This window comes from Bombina bombina, chromosome 1, assembly GCF_027579735.1.
Source record: "Bombina bombina isolate aBomBom1 chromosome 1, aBomBom1.pri, whole genome shotgun sequence".
Lineage (NCBI taxonomy): Eukaryota > Metazoa > Chordata > Amphibia > Anura > Bombinatoridae > Bombina > Bombina bombina.
In genome coordinates this window covers 417,497,571-417,510,416 of record NC_069499.1, presented here as the reverse complement: position 1 = coordinate 417,510,416, position 12,846 = coordinate 417,497,571, and the positions used below count along the sequence as shown (strand labels likewise).

Below are 12,846 nucleotides of genomic sequence, written 5' to 3'. Positions count from 1 at the left end.
AAACAGCATTTACTCCCTATTTACTCTCTATCACAGTACATCCCTATAAATATTTACGCCGCCATGTTTTGGTTATTAAAAAAACGTTTAAGTAAATATTTAGCTTATATTTATATTATATAAATGTTTCTGTGCTGTTTTTGCCATATGTTGATAATTTAAGATCGCAAAAATAAATAGATCAATATATCGATATATATATAAAACTGTTGGTACCCATATGTGCCAGGGGAAGCGCAAATTTCTGGCAATAACAGTCTCTTCTTGGTGCCGAGTCTTTGAAAAATTAGTTAAAAGAAGATAGTACTGCATCACAAGATGTAAAAGCATGTATTATAATGGTGTTCGCCTCAGTCTGTATGGCGAAATATACAACACGCAATTGAAGCCGAAATTGCAGTTACCTATGGGTGCAAAATAATGATAAATAAGAAACTGGGCGTATTTGTAGGTTGGGCTGTTAAATTACTCTTATTACTAATGTATATTGTTGCACTTGGGAGCGCGCCTGTGCGAATACAAACTGAGTGCAAAGAAGTTTTTTTTTTTGCGCAATTATAGGCGCAGAGTGCTGTGATGAATAGGACGATCAGGTCGTATGCGCTATTTTGGACGGATTAAAGGAGAATGGCTTTGATAAATCTAGCCCATAGAATTAGAAAGATCGGGGCACAAAAGTAGTAACAATTTCCAGATTGGTATTTTCAGATAAAACCACTTTAGGAAGAAAATATATTTTGTAACTCAAAAGACAAAGCTGATAGTTCTGAAACTCTCCAGGCCAAATAAATAGCTAAAAGGAAAACTACTTTCCAGGATAAAAACTTAATGTCTATGGAATGCATAGGTTTGAAAGGAGGACCCTGGCCTGAAGCAATGAGAGAACCAGATTCCATGGAGGATAGGTCTGACAACCGGCCCAATTCTCACCAAAGCCTCAACAAAAAGATTGAGCATCTGTAAGTCTAGCAAATTTATTTTGTAAAATAACAGAAAGCTGAAATCTGGCCGTTCAAAGAACTGGCAGATAAACCCTTATTTAGACCATCCTGTAGAAATTGGAGAATTGAGCATGTACCAGTCAAAACATACCTTAACATTTTATGGTAATTTATTGAGTTACATGTTTCCTGGCCTAAATTAAAGATTTTAGCATCCGAGAAACCGCTGTGCTTAAGAATCAAGCATTAAAACCGCAATCCTGTCAAACTTAGAAAATTGAGACCTGGGTGGAAAGAGGACATTGAGACAATAGGTTCCGTCTGAGGAAGAAGCCCAAGAGAAGAACTGGGCATCTGAATCAGATAAGAGTACCAGGTCCTGCAGGGCCAAGCTGGCCTGGAGCTATTAGAAAGACTGAAGCAGATTCTTGCTTGATCAGAGCAATTATTCTAGGGAAAAAAAACAAATGGAGGGAACAGGTAAGCCAGAATAAAGTTCAAAGGACAGGCTAGGCCATCTATCATGTGCACCTTTGGGTCCTTGAATCTGGCACAATAAAGAGGTAGTTTGTGGTTCAAGCAAGAAGCCATGAGGTATATCCCTGGAAGACCCCATCTTGACACTAGCCGATTGAAAATCAGCTTATGAAGAGCCAACTCTCCCAGATAAACTGACAACTGAAATAGTGTGCCTCCCAATTCTTTACACCTGGGAAGTGAATTGCAGACAGACTACATTGATTCTGTTACACTCAAATTAGAACTTTTAAGACCTCTTGCATAGCTAAGGGATTGCAAGTCCCTTCTCAATTTATATATATTCCACCGTCATGACCTTTATCTACTTTCAGTCAGACACTTTTCCTTCTTCAGAGGCTAAGCTTTGAAAGTTTAAGAGGACGTACTGGGGCCACTGTTGCAGAAGAGCACAAGCTCTTTAAAGCATCTGGGTTCTGTTAAGGACAAACGCATCAACAGTCTATTGAAACTCCCAGAAAGGAAACCGTGGTGGCTGGAGTGAGAGATAGAAAATCCTAGCGTTTGTGAAATGCTAGGATTTACCAGTGCAACAAATAAAAGGGGACTTCTCCGTCATGAAGTATAATACTTCATGTTGAAAGTTCCTTTGACTGAAGCGTTCGCCGCGCTGAGCGCCTCAGGTAGCCCACAGCAGAACGCTATTTTGCTGTGAGGTGATATTAGCCAATAGCGTGCTAGCCATCGGGCATAATGCCAGCTGGCCTGCACAGATATTGGCTAAAAGGTGGAAACGTCACCTCACAGCAAAATAATGTCTACCGTGGGCTGCGTGAGGATATCAGTGTGGTGAACGCTTCAGACAAATAAAAGGAACTTAAGGCATGAAGAATTTTATACTTCACGATTTAAAGTCCCCTTTATTTGTTCCACTGGTAAATCCTAGCGTTTCACATACACTATAATTGAATATCACTTGGAACAGTCAACTCAAAATGTGTTATTTTTTTAAAAAGAGAGATAATCCCCTTATTACCCATTCCCCAGCCAACATTGTTATATTTATATACTTTTAACCTCCGATTACCTTGTATCCAAGCCTCTTGACAGCCCCCTGATCACATGATTATCCATTGACTTGAATTTTAGCCGTGTTGTGCAAAACCCACAGGCGTGAGCACAATGTTATCTATATGGCCCATATGAACTAGCAGTGTCCTGTTGTGAAAAGCAAATAAAAGCATAATTTATGCTTACCAGATAAATCATTTTCCTTCCAGATAAGGAGAGTCCACGGCTTAATTTCTTACTGTTGGGAAACACAACACCTGGCCACCAGGAGGAGGCAAAGACAAACCAGCCAAAGGCTTAAATATCGCTCCCACTTCCTCATTACCCCAGTCATTCTGCCGAGGGAACAAGGAAAAGTAGGAGAAACATTAGGGTAAAAATAGGGCCAAAAGAATAAATAGGCGACCGCCCAAAGACAAGAAAACAAACAAACAAAAAAAACGAACAGGGGCCGTGGAATCTCCCTATCCGGAAGGAAAGGAATTTATCTGTTAAGCATAAATTATGTTTTCCTTCCTAAGATTGGGAAAGTCCACAGCTTCATTCCTTACTGTTGGGAAAACTATACCTAAGCTCCAGAGGACACAAGGAATAGCGGGAGGGGGAAAAAAAAGAAAAAAAAAAGGAAGAGGCGGACCCTTTTCGGAGGGTACAACAGCCTGCAAAACCTCCCGAAAGCTGCTTCAGCCGAAGCAAAAACATCAAACTTGTAAAATTTTGAAAAAAATATGTAAGCAGGACCAGGTAGCTGCCTTCCAAATCTGATCCAGAGGCCTTGTTCTTAAAGGCCCAAGAGGAAGCCACTGCTCTAGTGAAATGAACCGTTATACTCTCAGGACGACGATGTCCCGCTGTCTCTTAAGCTAAGCTGATGACACTCCTTAAGCAAAATGATAGGGAAGTAACCGTCTACCCCTTACGCTTCCCCAAATAGACAACAGAGGAATATTGTCTAAACTCCTTAGAAGCCTGAAGATAGAACTTCAAAGTGTGAACCACATCCAAATTGTGAAGCATTCCATCGATTGAGGATAAGGACACAAGGAAGGAACCACAATCTCTTGATTGATGTTGCGATCCAACACAACCTTAGGAAGAAAACCTAATTTAGTACGTAAAACTGCCTTATCTGCATGACAAATCCGATAAGGGGGCTCACAATGCAAAGCAGAGATCTCAGAAACTCTGCACGCAGAGGCAATATCCAATAGAGAGAACCTTCCAAGATAATTTATTGTCAACGGAATGCAGAGGCTCAAATGGAACCTGTTGCAAAACCAGAAGAACAAGATTTATGCTCCAAGGAGGAGCCCCAGATCTAAACTCAGGTCTGATCCTAATCCGTGCCTTAACAAAGGACTGCACATCTGGAAGCTCAGCATGTCTCTTGTGCAATAAAACAGACAGGAACAAAATCTGTCCCCTCTGGGAACTAGCAGAAAGGTCCTTCTCCAGCCCATCCTGGAGAAGATAAGATCCTGGCAACCTTAACTCTGTGCCAGGAAAAACCACGCTCTTCACACCAGAATAAGTAGGTCCTCCACACCTTGTGGTTGATATGCCGAGTAACTTGTTTACGAGCTTGAATAAGAGTATTAACACTCAGAAGCCTCTCTTGGCTAAGACTAAGCGTTCTATCTCCACACAGTCAGCCTCAGAGAATCTAGATTTTGATGAACAAATAGACCTTGTATCAGCAGGTCTCTGCGACAAGTTGACGTCCACAGAGGAGATGAGGACATTCCCACTAGATCCGCAATCCATGTCCTTCGCGGCCACAATGGAGCAATCAGTATTACTGATACCCGCTCCTGCCTGATGCACGCCACCACTTGAGGAAGAAGCGGTAATGGAGGAAAAACATCCAGGGCACTGCTAGGGAATCTATTAGATTCGCTTGGGGATCCCTCGACTCGTACCTGGGTAGCTTGGTATTGAGAGAGGACACCATGAGATCTATGGTATCGAGACGGGATGAAGAGACCATTCCCCTGGATGGAAGGATTGCCTGCTGAGAAAATCCACCTCCCAGTTGTCCACACCAAGAATTTGTACCTTTGACAGTGAACAGCTGTGAGTCTACGGCCACTCCAGAATCAGATACTTCACCTCTTATTTCCTCCCCCCCCCCCCGATGGTTGATGTAAGCCACCAAGGTTATATTGTCTGATTGGAATCAGAGACAAACCCAGACGTGGCCAAGCCTTGTGATTTCCTGGCACCCCAAACAGCTCCCCATCCGGATAGGCTTGTGTCCGTAGTCACAATCTCCCAGGATGGTCTTAAGAAGCATGTCCCTCGGGAAAGAGGATCTGGACAGAGCCACCAAGAGAGCGTTTCGCTCGACTGGCTGTCTAATACAATCTGTTGAGACGGATCTGAATGATCGCCGTTCAACTGCCTCAGCATGCACAGTTGTAAAGGTCTGAGAGGGAACCTGGCAAAAGGAATGATGTCCATGCAGGACACCATGAGACCAATCACCTCCATACACTGAGCCACAGAGGGACTCATGGAGGTCCGGAGGGCAAGACATGCCGAAGTTAGCTTGCAACGTCTCTGGTCTGTTAGACTCCATATCCATGAGGATATTTCTATTATAGTACCCAGGAATTCTACCCTGGTACTTGAGATAAGAGAACTTTTTTCCAAGTTTATCTTCCATCTATGTGATCGAAGAAGACTAAGAAGGGACTCCGAGAATTCTTCCGATAGATGAAAGGATGGCGCTTGCACCAGAAAATCATCCAAGTATGGGGCCAATCGGAAAAAACCCGAGTTATGGGAAAGGCTAGAAGAGTCCCCAGAACCTTCGCAATGATTCTTGGAGCAGTAGCTAGGCCAAGCGGAAGGGCAAGGAACTGGAAGTGTTGGTCCAGAAATGCAAACCACAGGAACTGAAAGTGTTACCTGTGGATTGGAACATGAATGTAGTCCTTCAGATCTATAGTGGTCATAAACTGGCCTCCTGATTAAAAAAAAAGGATGGACCTTATCAACTCCATCTTGAAGGGAGGGACACTGAGAAATTTGTTTAAGCACTTTAGGTCCAGAATTGGGCGTAAAAGTTCCCTACCTCTTTGGGACCACAAAAAGGTTTGACAAAAACCCCAAACCTCTTTCTTCGATAGGCACAGAGACAACAACTCCTGAGGAGGATAGATCCTGAATGCAACCTAGAAAGGCATCCCTCTTTTCTGAACTAGTAGACAGATTTGAGGCAGATGAGATTTGAAGCATCTCTTGTATCCCTGAGATGCCACCTCCAGGACCCACTGATCCTGTACGTCCTTTAACCAGGCATCAGAAAAAAAACCCAAGTCTGCCCCTACACGATCCAGTCCCGGATCGGGGGCCGCCCCTTCATGGCGATTTGTTTTTGGCAGGCTTCTTATTCTGCTTGGATTTATTCCAAGACTGAGCCGGCTTACAAATACTATTGGGTTGCTCGGGCTTGGAGGATTGTTGTCATTGGGATTTGTCAGAACGAATATTAGAAGATTGTCGTCCCTTAGACTTGTTATCTTGTGGTAGGAAGGCACCCTTGCCTTCAGTAACCATTATTTCTACAGAGTCCAGGCCTGGACCGAATAAAATATCTTTCCCTTGAAGGAAAGAGGAAGGAGTATGGACTTAGAAGTCATATCCGCAGACCAAGACTTCAACCAGAGTGCCCGGCGGGCTAGGACTGCAAAACAAGAGGCCTTTGCATTTAGGCGAATAATTTGCATGTTCGTATCACAGATAAAAGAATTAGAAATTTTGTCTTGAATATCCTTGAGGGGAGACTCCACCTCAATGAATTCAGACAGTCGCACCAGTAGGCAGCTGCTCCGGCAACTGCAGCCGTTGGTTGAAACAAAAATTCTGTATGTTGGAAAGGTCTCAGAAAGGTTTCCCTTTTCTTATCCAACGGCTCTCTGAACGAAGAACTATCCTCAAGAGGTATAGTAGTACGTTTAGCAAGCGTAGAGATAGCACCATCCACCTTTAGAATGGAGCCCCACAAATCCAGTTGAGAGTACGGGACCAACTTTTTAAAAGTAGGCGAGGGGGGGAAAGAACCTATTCTTTCCCATTCACTCTGAATAATGTTTGCCATCTTAACCAGCACAGGAAAAATCAAAGGAACTTTCCTGTCTTCGCAAACTAATTTAGGTATCATAGGTTCTTCAGGCAGCACAGCATCTGGAACCTCTAACGTAGACAGAACCTCCTTTAATAAAAAAATGCAAGTGCTCAATATTAAATCTAAAAGGATGGTTCTTCCGCAGCAGGAGGCTTAAGACGCCAAGGACTCAGACCCAGAAAGTTCATCCTCTGAAGCTACAAAGGTGAACTCATTGGATAACTGGGACATAATAGCTAAATCAGACAAATATTTAGATGACTCCGGGTCAGGAGAGCTATGTTTAACCTTTCTCTTACGTTTGTAGAGCACAGTAATGCACTGAGGGCCGCAGACACCTCCGTTTGTAAATGTGCGGCAAAGTCCGCAGGAAGAAGGCCCCTCCGGATGGAGGATTAGATGTGCTACGGGAACTGCATGTGGAGTGGATAATGTAGCAAGTGTAGTAATCTCACGGGACACCGACTCCTAAGAGGTAGACGGCTTAGAAGGACTAAGAGCCTTAGCAAGCTTGTCTCCCTTCTTAGACTTTATAGTGTTAAGGTATGTGGAAAATTGAGTGGGCAGGAAACCCATGGGCTCCTCACAATATAAACCGGTATGATTTAGTACAGAAGGACTACCTTCTAACATGTCAAAGTCCTCCATAGCTCAGGTTATACCCACAGAAGGACACAAATAAAAACTTTTTTTTATTATAGAAAACTGCACCTTTATACTCCCAATGACTGGGGCACACACCACCTCCTAGACCCAGAGAGTTAACAGAGGAAACGCTCTCTTCAAGTTCAAGTGTAAGCCGGATCGGAGGAAATTAACATAGACCACACCTGATCACATGGAGTGCAGTACTTTCCTTGTTAATACAAGTCGGGCAAGTAATAAGCTGTGCAACACTTTCAAAAACAAAACTGAAACTTAAGTGAAACCTGTTTGTTCCAGCCAAAAACAAACAAACAGTCTATAAGCACAGGAGAAAAAAACAAACAAACACACAAAGCATTTAGCAGCGCTCCTGACATGGACTTGAGTGAGAAAGCAGGCAGTGAAACTCGTCAACACCAATTGCTTAGGAGCCGTTAGCAGTAGTCTGGATGGTATCGAAGAAAAAAAAAACTTTCCCTGCATCTCCAGACTAACTCATCACTGAGAGGTTGACATGACTACTTAAAACTCCAGTCCTATCTCAAAAGGTCAGATATCCTTTTTCAGGACTCTCCGAATCTTCTGACATTTCTCTGCCACCTCCTAACATGACGAAAGGCAAAGAATGACTGGGGTAATGAGGAAGTGGAAGGGATATTTAAACCTTTGGCAGGGGTGTGTCTGCCTCCTCCTGGTGGCCAGGTGTAGCGTTTCCCAACAGTAAGGAATGAAGCCGTGGACTCTCCCCATCTTAGGAAGATAAGCATGCAATTAAGAGAGTCGATAACAAAATTTATGTTTACCTGATAAATTACTTTCTCCAACGGTGTGTCCGGTCCACGGCGTCATCCTTACTTGTGGGATATTCTCTTCCCCAACAGGAAATGGCAAAGAGCCCAGCAAAGCTGGTCACATGATCCCTCCTAGGCTCCGCCTTCCCCAGTCATTCGACCGACGTAAAGGAGGAATATTTGCATAGGAGAAATCATATGATACCGTGGTGACTGTAGTTAAAGAAAATAAATTATCAGACCTGATTAAAAAACCAGGGCGGGCCGTGGACCGGACACACCGTTGGAGAAAGTAATTTATCAGGTAAACATAAATTCTGTTTTCTCCAACATAGGTGTGTCCGGTCCACGGCGTCATCCTTACTTGTGGGAACCAATACCAAAGCTTTAGGACACGGATGATGGGAGGGAGCAAATCAGGTCACCTAGATGGAAGGCACCACGGTTTGCAAAACCTTTCTCCCAAAAATAGCCTCAGAAGAAGCAAAAGTATCAAATTGTAAAATTTGGTAAAAGTGTGCAGTGAAGACCAAGTCGCTGCCTTACATATCTGATCAACAGAAGCCTCGTTCTTAAAGGCCCATGTGGAAGCCACGGCCCTAGTGGAATGAGCTGTGATTCTTTCAGGAGGCTGCCGTCCGGCAGTCTCATAAGCCAATCTGATGATGCTTTTAAGCCAAAAAGATAGAGGTAGAAGTTGCTTTTTGACCTCTCCTTTTACCAGAATAAACAACAAACAAGGAAGATGTTTGTCTGAAATCCTTTGTAGCATCTAAATAGAATTTTAGAGCACGGACAACGTCCAAATTGTGTAACAAACGTTCCTTCTATGAAACTGGATTCGGACACAAAGAAGGTACAACTATCTCCTGGTTAATATTTTTGTTGGAAACAACCTTCGGAAGAAAACCAGGCTCAGTACGTAAAACCACCTTATCTGCATGGACCAGATAGGGCGGGGAACACTGCAGAGCAGATAACTCAGAAACTCTTCTAGCGGAAGAAATTGCAACCTAAAACAAAACTTTCCAAGATAATAACTTAATATCTACGGAATGTAAGGGTTCAAACAGAACCCCTTGAAGAACTGAAAGAACTAGATTAAGACTCCAGGGAAGAGTCAAAGGTCTGTAAACAGGCTTGATTCTAACCAGAGCCTGAACAAACGCTTAAACGTCTGGCACAGCTGCCAGCCTTTTGTGAAGTAAAACAGATAAAGCAGAGATCTGTCCCTTCAGAGAACTCGCAGAAAATCCTTTCTCCAAACCTTCTTGTAGAAAGGAAAGAATCTTAGGAATTTTTATCTTGTTCCATGGGAATCCTTTAGATTCACACCAACAGATATATTTTTTCCATATATTATGGTAAATTTTTCTAGTTACAGGCTTTCTAGCCTGAATAAGTATCTATTACAGAATCTGAAAACCCACGCTTTGATAAAATCAAGCGTTCAAACTCCAAGCAGTCAGTTGGAGGAAAACCAGATTCGGATGTTCGAATGGACCCTAAGAAGGTCCTGTCTCAAAGGTAGCTTCCATGGTGGAGCCGATGACACATTCACCAGGTCTGCATACCAAGTCCTGCGTGGCCACACAGGAACTATCAAGGTCACCGAAGCCCTCTCCAGATTGATCCTGGCTACCAGCCTGGAAATGAGAGGAAACGGTGGGAATACATAAGCTAGGTTGAAGATCCAAGGTGCTACTATTGTATCCAATAGAGTCGCCATGGGATCCCTGGATTTGGACCCGTAACAAGGGACCATGAAGTTCTGACGAGAGGCCATCAGAACCATGTCTGGAATGCCCCATAATTGAGTTAGTTGGGCAAAGATTTGCAGATGGAGTTCCCACTCCCTGGATGCTCCTCCATCGCCAGGGAACTCCTTGTTACCCCCTGATGGTTGATATATGTAACAGTCGTCATGATGGCTGATTGAAACCTTATGAATTTGGCCTTTGCTAGTCGAGGCCAAGCCTTGAGAGCATTGAATATCGCTCTCAGTTCCATTATGTTTATCGGGAGAAGAGAGTCTTCCCGAAACCATAGACCCTGAGTTTTCAGGGGTTCCCAGACCGCGCCCCAGCCCACCAGACTGGCGTCGGTCGTGACAATGACCTATTCTGGTCTGCGGAAGCTCATTCCCTGTGACAGGTTGTCCAGGGTCAGCCACCAACGGAGTGAACCTCTGGTTATTTGATCTACTTGTATCGTCGGAGACAAGTCTGTATAATCCCCATTCCACTGTCTGAGCATGCACAGGTGCAATGGTCTTAGATGAATTCGTGCAAAAGGAACTATGTCCATTGCCGCAACCATCAAGCCTATTACTTCCATGGACTGTGCTATGGAAGGAAGAAGAACAGAATGAAGTACCTGACAAGAGCTTAGAAGTTTTGATTTTCTGGCCTCTGTCAGAAAAACCTTCATTTCTAAGGAAACTATTATTGTTCCCAAGAAGGGAACTCTCGTTGACGGGGACAGAGAACTTTTTTCTATGTTCACTTTCCACCTGTGAGAACTGAGAAAGGCTAGGACAATGTCCGTATGAGCCCTTGCTTTTGACAGAGACGACACTTGAATCAGGATGTCGTCCAAGTAAGGTACTACTGCAATGCCCCTTGGTCTTAGCACCGCTAGAAGGGACCCTAGTACCCTTGTGAAAATCCTTGGAGCAGTGGCTAATCCGAATGGAAGTGCCACAGGTAATGCTTGTCCAGAAAGGCGAACCTTAGGAACCGAAAATGTTCCTTGTGGATAGGAATACATAGGTACGCATCCTTTAAGTCCACCGTGGTCATGAATTGACCTTCCTGGATGGTAGGAAGGAACGTTCGAATGGTTTCCATTTTGAATGATGAAACCCTTAGAAACTTGTTTAGAATCTTGAGATCTAAAATAGGTCTGAATGTTCCCTCTTTTTTGGGAATTATGAACAGGTTGGAGTAAAAACCCATCCCTTGTTCTCCTAATGGAACAGGATGAATCACTCCCATGCTTAACAGGTCTTCTACACAGTGTAAGAATGCCTGTTCGAAGATAATTGAGACCCGTGGAACCTTCCCCTTGGGGGTAGTTCCCTGAATTCCAGGAGATAACCTTGGGAAACTATTTCTAGCGCCCAAGGATCCTGAACATCTCTTGCCCCAGCCTGAGCAAAGAGAGAAAGTCTGCCCCCCACCAGATCCTTCCCAGATCGGGGGCCAACACTTCATGCTGTTTTGGTAGCAGTGGCAGGTGACTTGGCCTGCTTACCCTTGTTCCAGCCTTGCATCGGCCTCCAGGCTGGCTTGGTTTGAGAAGTATTACCCTCTTGCTTAGAGGGTGTAGAATTTGAGGCTGGTCCGTTTCTGCGAAAGGGACGAAAATTTGGCTTCTTTTTAGCCTTAAAAGACCTATCCAGAGGAAGGGCGTGGCCCTTTCCCCCAGTGATGTCTGAAATAATCTCTTTCAAGTCAGGGCCAAACAGTGTTTTACCCTTGAAAGGGATGTTAAGCAAAAGCGCTCTGCGCGTCACGATAGCAAACCCTGAATTATTCGCCGCTAATCTAGCTAATTGCAAAGCGGCATCTAAAATAAAAAAGAGTTAGCCAATTTAAGAGCTTGAACTCTGTCCAAAACCTCCTCGTACGAAGATTCTTTATTGAGCGACTTTTCTAGTTCTTCGAACCAGAAACACGCAGCCGTAGTGACAGGAACAATGCATGAAATTGGTTGTAGAAGGTAACCTTGCTGAACAAACATCTTTTTAAGCAAACCCTCTAACCTTTAATCCATAGGATCTTGAAAACACAAACTATCTTCTATAGGAATAGAAGTGAGTTTGTTTAGAGTAGAAACCGCCCCCTCGACCTTGGGGACTGTATGCTATAAGTCCTTTCTGGGGTCGACTATAGGAACTAATTTCTTAAATATAGGGGGAGGACAAAAGGTATGCCGGGCCTTTCCCACTCCTTATTTACTATGTCCGCCACCCGTTGGGTATAGGAAAAACATCGGGGGGCACCGGAACCTCTAGGAACTTATCCATCTTACCTAATTTCTCTGGAATGACCAAATTGTCACAATCATCCAGAGTAGATAATACCTCCTTAAGTAGTGCGTGGAGATGTTGAAATTTAAATTTAAAAGTTACAATATCAGGTTCTGCTTGTTGAGAAATTTTCCCTGAATCTGAAATTTCTCCCTCAGACAAAACCTCCCTCCTGGCCCCTTCAGATAGGTGTGAGGGTATGTCAGAACAGATATCATCAGCGTCCTCTTGCTCTTCAGTGTTTAAAACAGAGCAATCACGCTTTCTCTGATAAGTAGGCATTTTGGAAAAAATGCATGCAATAGAATTATCCATTACAGCCATTAATTGTTGTATGGTAATAAGTATTGGCGCACTAGATGTACTAGGGGCCTCTTGTGTGGGCAAAACTGGTGTAGACACAGAAGGGGATGATGCAGTACCATGCTTACTCCCCTCATTAGAGGAATCATCTTGGGCAATATCATATCTATGGCATTATTATCCCTACTTTGTTTGGACATTATGACACAAATATATCACATATATTTAAATGGGGAGACACATTGGCTTTCATACATATAGAACATCGTTATCTGATGGTTCAGACATGTTAAACAGGCTTAAACTTGTCAACAAAGCACAAAAAACGTTTTACAATAAAACCGTTACTGTCCCTTTAAATTTCAAACTGAACACACTTTATTACTGAATATGTGAAAAAGTATGAAGGAATTGTTCAAATTTCACCAAAATTTCACCACAGTAACTTAAAGCCTT

At 43.4% G+C, this 12,846-nt stretch overlaps 1 protein-coding gene across 2 annotated transcripts in view; it reads right to left on the bottom strand.

Moving 5' to 3' along the window:
• Nucleotides 1–12,846, bottom strand: part of MARCHF7 (membrane associated ring-CH-type finger 7) — a 178,157-nt gene that overhangs the window by 41,028 nt on the left and 124,283 nt on the right. The gene's annotated exons all lie outside the window — the stretch shown is intronic.